This window comes from Mytilus edulis, chromosome 3 (genome assembly GCF_963676685.1).
Source record: "Mytilus edulis chromosome 3, xbMytEdul2.2, whole genome shotgun sequence".
In the NCBI taxonomy this organism is placed as follows: Eukaryota; Metazoa; Mollusca; class Bivalvia; order Mytilida; family Mytilidae; genus Mytilus; species Mytilus edulis.
Genome location: NC_092346.1, coordinates 83,147,119 through 83,154,649, shown reverse-complemented (window position 1 = coordinate 83,154,649; position 7,531 = coordinate 83,147,119).

Sequence of the window (7,531 nt, the reverse complement as noted above, 5' to 3'; positions counted from 1 at the left end):
AAATACATTTACAAAAATCCCATTATTGTTATCTAAATACAAAAACTAAATGTAAAGAAATAAAGAATGACAATCGACATTTTTATTAAAAGGAGGTTTTCAGTAATACTTATTAAAGATGTTCTTGGAGTAATTTGCACTTCTCATGACAATGCATGAGTGAACCACACTTTTTTTTACAGTATAGAGTCATCAAATTTGGCTATAATGTACCTCTGGGGATAGGTCACACAATATATACAAAAAATTGGCGTGACTCGCCTGCCAGTTCGGTAACTGCAGTGAACAGTGAACAAATCCTGTAGGATATTTTTTTCTTCCATAGAATTTTTTAAAATCATACAGAATTTTATGAAATCCAATAGGATAAAGTCATTATCCCGTAAGATATTTTTAATATCCAATGGGACATTTAAATCCTATCGGATATAGGAAAAAATATCTCCTATGGGATAAAATTAATCATATCTTACGGGGTTTTAAATCATGTAGGATTTTACACAAAGTATTAAATCCGATAGACTTTTTTTCATCCTATAGGATTATCATGATTATTTTTTTCTCCTAAGAAATGTATTTTGTCCTGTAGGATGTTTTCTCTCCCATAGGATAATTTTTCTTCTACCGGATTTTTTTTCTTTCCATTAGGATAAATTTTGTCCTCTAGGATACTTTGTTCTCCTTAGGATAAACTTTAAAATTTGTCCTGTAGGATTATTCAGTTTCCCCCCCATATGATAAAATTTGAATACGTTTTTATACGACTGCAAAGTATAAGGCGGTAAACAGAAATCTATGAAATTTAAACATAAGGTTTATGACCACAATATTAAAAGGATGGTTAGGGTTGATTTTGGGGGTTCTGGTTCCATCAGTTTAGCAAAAAGGGGCGCAAATGATAAGCATTTTTCTAGTTTCGAGACAATAACTTGTGGAATGGTGTTTATTTACAGCTTTACAGATGTACAAAAAAAAGTAAACTGATCACAAAAATACTGAACTCAGAGGAAATCCAATCGGAAAGTCCATAATCACATGGCAAAATCAAATGACAAAGGCACTGGCTACGGTTACATGGAAATGTAACAATAATAAAAATATTATTGTTACATTGGAGACTAAATGCCGGAATGCATGGTTGGGTAAGGACCTGTTTAATTACGAATGTAACAATAATTATAGAGGCTACGGTTACATTGCGTTATTGTTACATGAAAAAAGCAATGTACGATGGGACTAATAATATACAAAAATGTATGTACTAAATAATTAAAGTTGAGGACATTTATTACATAAAATTGAGAAAGGAAATGGTGAATATGTCAAAGCGACAACCACCCGACCATAGAGCAAACAACAGCCGAAGGCAACCAATGGGTCTTCAATGTAGCGAGAATTCCCGCACCCGTAGGTGTCCTTCAGCTGGCCCCTAAAATATGCATAATAGTACAGTGATAATGGACGTCATACTAAACTCCGAATTATACACAAGAAACTAAAAATTAAAATCATACAAGACTAACAAAGGCCAGCGGCTCCTGACTTGGGACAGGCGCAAAATTGCGGCGGGGTTAAACATGTTTATGAGATCTCAACCCTCCCCCTATACCTCTAGCCAATGTAGAAAAGTAAAAGAATAACAATACGCACATTAAAATTCAGTTCAAGAGAAGTCCGAGTCTGATGTCAAAAGATGTAACAAAAGAAAATAAATAAAATGACAATAATACATAAATAACAACAGACTACTAGCAGTTAACTGACATGCCAGCTCCAGACCTCAATTAAACTGATTGAAAGATTATGTCTTCATCATATGAATATCAGGTACAATCCCTCCCGTTAGGGGTTTAGTATCATACTATCATAAAATATATGAGAAGAACATAACCCGTGTCATGCCAACAACTGTTTTTTTAGAAATAAATGTGTTTAGTTCCGATGCAAAGACCCTATCAGTGAATCAATGTTAAAGCCAAAATATGCAATCTTTAATGACCTGACAACAGTATCGTAACTATATCCCCTTTTAATAAGTCTATTTAAAGGTTTTGTTAGTTTCTGAGGAGAATACTGACATTTTTGTGCTTTATAAAGAATATTTCCATAAAATTTTGGATGTGAAATACCTGAACGTATAAGATGTCTGCATGTTGAGTTATATTTACGAATTATTTCCTTATACCGGTGATAAAATTTAGTAAATGTTTTGACCAGTTTGTGATATCGAAAACCCTGGTGTAATAATTTTTCAGTAATACATAAATTTCTCTCGCTAAAATCTAATACATTGTTACATACACGAGCGAATCGTACAAGTTGAGATATATAAACACCATAAGATGGTGACAAGGGAACGTCACCATCTAAAAATGGATAATTAACAATAGGGAATGAAAAATCATCTCTTTTATCATAAATTTTTGTATTAAGCTTCCCGTTTATGATATAGATATCAAGATCGAGGAAAGGGCAGTGGTCATTGTTATCATTAGCTTTATTTAAAGTAAGTTCTACAGGATAAATTTCTTTAGTATACATACTGAAGTCGTCATTATTTAGAGCCAATATATCATCCAAATATCTAAAAGTATTGTTAAATTTTTGCATCAAATGTTGTTTTGATGGGTCTTTGCTAATTTTAGTCATAAATTGTAACTCATAACAATACAAAAACAGGTCCGCAATAAGTGGTGCACAGTTAGTCCCCATTGGAATTCCAATAACTTGACGATATACGGAATCTCCAAAGCGAACAAAAATGTTATCAAGTAAAAATTCAAGTGCATAAATAGTATCAAAGCATGTCCAATTGACATAGTTCTTTTGTTTATTGCTACTAAAAAATGATCTAAAAGAGTTTGAACATATGTACTCGCATTCCGACTTTTTAAATGCCCAGTTAATTAGGGATGTGAATTTTTTCTTAATAAGAATATGAGGCAAAGTGGTATATAGGGTAGAAAAATCAAAACTTTGAACAGATTCAAAATCACCAATATATGCATGCAATTTATCAAGTACTTCCAACGAGTTTTTGACACTCCAAAAGTAATTAATTCCACTTTTTTCAAAGGCCTTATTTGAACAATTTATTATCAGGTTTTTTATTGTACCGAGTGTACTAGTAAGTAAAACAGACAATTTAGTAGTTGAACAATGGCTGGAAGATGAAATAAATCTATATTTGTAAGGTTTTTTGTGCAGCTTCGGAAGCCAGTACATAGTTGGGACTTTCATTGTGTTTGGTTCTGCTTGTAAAGAAGTAGCTAAAAGTTTATGTTTGTTACAGATGTCGTTTTCTGAAAATGAAGTCAGTTGGAATGTTGGTGAATTCGTGATTTCCTTTTGCAGAACCTCTATATAAAATTTACGTCAAACAATAATGATATTATTAGCAGCTTTATCAGCCGGGACAAAAACAAATTCCTTGGCTAGTTCTGTTAGTTTATTTTTGATACGCGAAATAGGGTTTTTATAGTTTTTGTTGAGGGTAAAATGTTCTTTAAAATGTTGTATTCGAATATCAACTATCTTCATTACTGAATTAAAAAAAGAGTCCAAAGATTTTTTGTCAGCTTTTTCCCGTTTTACCCATTTCAAACAGTAGGCGCGGAGTGGGTCGTTGATGATATTACGACACTCATTCCAGTTAATAGTTGACGGGGGACGATATTTAGGTCCTTTACTGAGGAATGATTTTAACTCTCGGTCGCGAACGATGTTAAGGTCTCCTGTTATAACATGGGAAATTGGTCCATAGGTGTATTCTGAATTACTGCAATTACACGACATAGGTGTATTTTCAGTGATATTTACATCTTTACACAATTGGCTATAATTAAACACATATTTTCGGGTAGATTTCTTGTAAATATAACAAATGAGAGGGAGTTCAGTATTATCAAAATATCCAGGAATTTGGTCTTTAACAGAATGGTCGTTAAAAATACCGGCAATATTTACAAAATCAAAACCTTTATTGACATACTTTATTTTAATAAAATGTTTTTTATGATCTTCAGGGCGATCAATTTTTGGAAACAGTTTAGAATAACAATATGCCATTATAATTTGGACAATTTCATACTTAGGACTGTAATATGAAATTGTGTTGCAATCCTCTAAAATTTTATTTAATTTATTTATAGGTAAAGAACAAAGCTTGGTTAACAGATAATGTCTGCCGTTGTTTTTTGAAATGGATACATACATTTATAACATACAATTTATTTACTGTTATTTTTTATTTACAATGACAATTCTACAAATCCAGTAAGTTGTTTTTAAAGTCCGACACATTTTTGATGAGCGAAATTACGTCCTCCACGGATACGTGTACATACATAATTTCTTAGCATCTAAGTTACAGTTAGCAAACTTTGCTTTTGATTATCAATTTGCGTCAAGTTATAAAGCTGTATGAAATGTATGTCTTGATATTGTTTCAGTTTCGTTTAAAACGCATCCCAAGTTTTATTTTTTCACCATAAACAAAATTGGTCTAAAGTATAATGACAGTAATAAGAGTAGCCCAGCAAACACGTAACGTTTGTATAACGTTATGTTTTCGTTAGATTTACGTTATGTTAAGATGTAACGTTAAATTAACATTGTTAACCGTAACTGTATTATGACGTCGCCGTTTTTGGGTCCGTCGTAAAGGTTGCTAATTTATAAAATAGCGAGCCGCTCGAGAGGACGTTCCACTAAGGCAGTAGAAATGATAATGAACATATCATATTTTTTACAACTGTTATAATTAGATTAAAAAAACGTGTCCATAAAAGAGGGTCTGATTGTATTTGGGTTTACGGAATACAGAATAATGGACAAATACTGCTGAATAAAAGGCCAAAAAAAGAGGATTAGGGAAAGATGAGGTGCTTAAATATAAAGAATAAAAAATATTGGTAACACAAATAAATATTCAAAAATGAATACCCCTCTATCCAGACCCTTATGATAAAAAGAACATATCAATTCAAAACACATAATAATCATGCATAATCAACACTAAGAACGTTGGGAATTCATAGCATATTCACATATTCAATATAATTTAGTACCCTCTCGGACCATTTTCTGGAAAATTATGTCGATGACATATACTTTTCTTTGGCAGCGTATCGTCGGGATGCGGTATGTACGGTTCAGGATATATTTTCGGGGGGATACTAATAGGTCACGTGTAACAGCATTTTAGTGTACAGCTTCCGGAATCTGTAGTTTTCTGTCCAACTGAGAGGTTTGTAAATAAGAACAATGAGTTTCGACTTTCAGTGTTCTCATATCACATGCATGAAACGTCATAACTATAGTCTTCTATACTACATGTATAAACAATTCATCAAAAATCTCATTTCATATTTGTATTTACCCGGCTCAGCTTTTCGGGTTAATACAAAGCAGGGTCAAAATTAATATGTTCGAGTTCTGAATATACATTAAACTTGCCACTGGACGTAAATTATGTGTGAAGTGCTATTTGAAATCGTTATTTATTCACATGTGACGACTGAAATTATCCAAGTGTCGTCTATCTTTCCATAATGTTCCCTTGACATCTAACGACTCTCAATTTTTTTTGAGGGGGGGGGGGGGGGGGGCATGAAAACGAGTGATTCGTAGAGTAATCATATTTATTGAAATATTAAACGTTAATAGAATAACGCTAGTTGAGAATCGTCCAAAATTTTACATCGGTTGCTGGCTGTCGAACTCAAAGAAAATATAGCACCGTATTATAATGTACATGTTGCCAGTCAACCTTTCTTTAATGCTTTGTTTAGACTAACATCTTTTGGGCACAAAAAAAAACAAATAGTTTGTAGTATTTCTTCAAACTGTGGTTAGCGAACTGTAGGACCAGCAAGTTAAATATAAGGCCGCTAGACGTCAAATAATCTGGGAATTATCAAACACTATGCCTATAAAAAAAAGAAGATGTGGTATGATTGCCAATGAGAAAACTATCCACAAGAGACCAAAATAACACAGCAATTAACAACTATAGGGAACCGTACGACCTTCAACAATGAGCCTGCAAAGCCCATACCGCATAGTCAGCTATAAAAGGCCCTGAAATGACAATGTAAAACAATTCAAATGAAAACTGGTAAATCCCCCATTTTTAAATTAATAAAACCCCATATCTCGGAAACGTAAAATCGAAAATCTATAAAATTGTTAAGGGAACTAAATTCAATAGATATGAACAATTCACCATTGTTTCATGAGGACTGCTGAAAGCATTATTGAGTTATTGTCCGAAAACTGTAAAAAAAAACCACCACCTTTTTTAAATGAATTAAACCCTATAACTCGGAAACATGAAATCTAAAATTCATAAAAAACGAAAGGGAGCTCACGTCAATAGATTAAACAATTCACCAAAATGCCAATTGGTTAAAGCGTCCGACATGTTGACGACGGACGGACAGACGGATAAATAGTAACCAACACATTAATGGTCAGTCTCGTGAAAGAATATTCCACTCATGTAGACAAATGTTTTGTTATGATGTTCATGTAATATTTGCCACTGAAAGTTTTGCAAAATTCAAGAAAACAATGGGAAAAAGACCCAAAAATAGTAATAATAGTTCAGATGTAGGTTCGTGTTCAGATCACCCAATGTGCTCTCTTGCCTGTCGACAGTGATACAGTGAGATTGTCGGATTCCGACCATGACTGAAAAGGACAACCAGTTTTTTAATACAAAGGTAGCTGATTGATTCGTTGGTTCTTTTTTTTTTAAAGACCAATATGTAGCATATTAATCTATTGCAATTAAAAATCATAATATCTAATAAAATTTGTAGATTTAGCTAACAAAGTCCTTATATTTGTATAAAGTAAAATTTGTTTATAGTGGAAAATTGTTTTAACGTTGAATAAGCTACAATTAAAAATTGCTTGCTGGTCCCTCTCTGCGATTACCATTATATTACGCTGGTTCATTTCCCAATCAATCTGTCACCAAGGGAAGATAAATAAATCGATTTTCGTTCATAGTCTTTTTCAAAATGATTAAACGTTTCAAATTTATGAAATTATATTCGTACATCAATGTTTTTGATACACCAATAACAAACACTGAAATATATTGAATTGATACATTTTGTAATTATTCAAAACTATATCAGAAACCTAAACTTAATTATAAAATAATGAACCTGTTAAGGGGAGAGAATAGACGCATAAGTTTTTCGAATTGGCACATAATACAACGAAATGTCACTCTTGCATACAAATGGCACATCAATATAATTAATTATCTGCGAAATCGTCCCCCACCTTCAATGATGATTCTAAATTATGAATATAACCAAAAGTTGTTAATCTATAGATAGTTAAGACTAATGAAAGCTAACCCAATGTAAAAATATTTCTTTGCAATTTTTTTAAACTTCCTCAGAAAAATACTCGAGCCACTTGACTTTCATAGCTCAAAATTAACATTTTTACACAATATTTGAATAAAGTAGTTGAAGATTATTCGCTTCTCAAAGTGTAAGACGCAATAAAA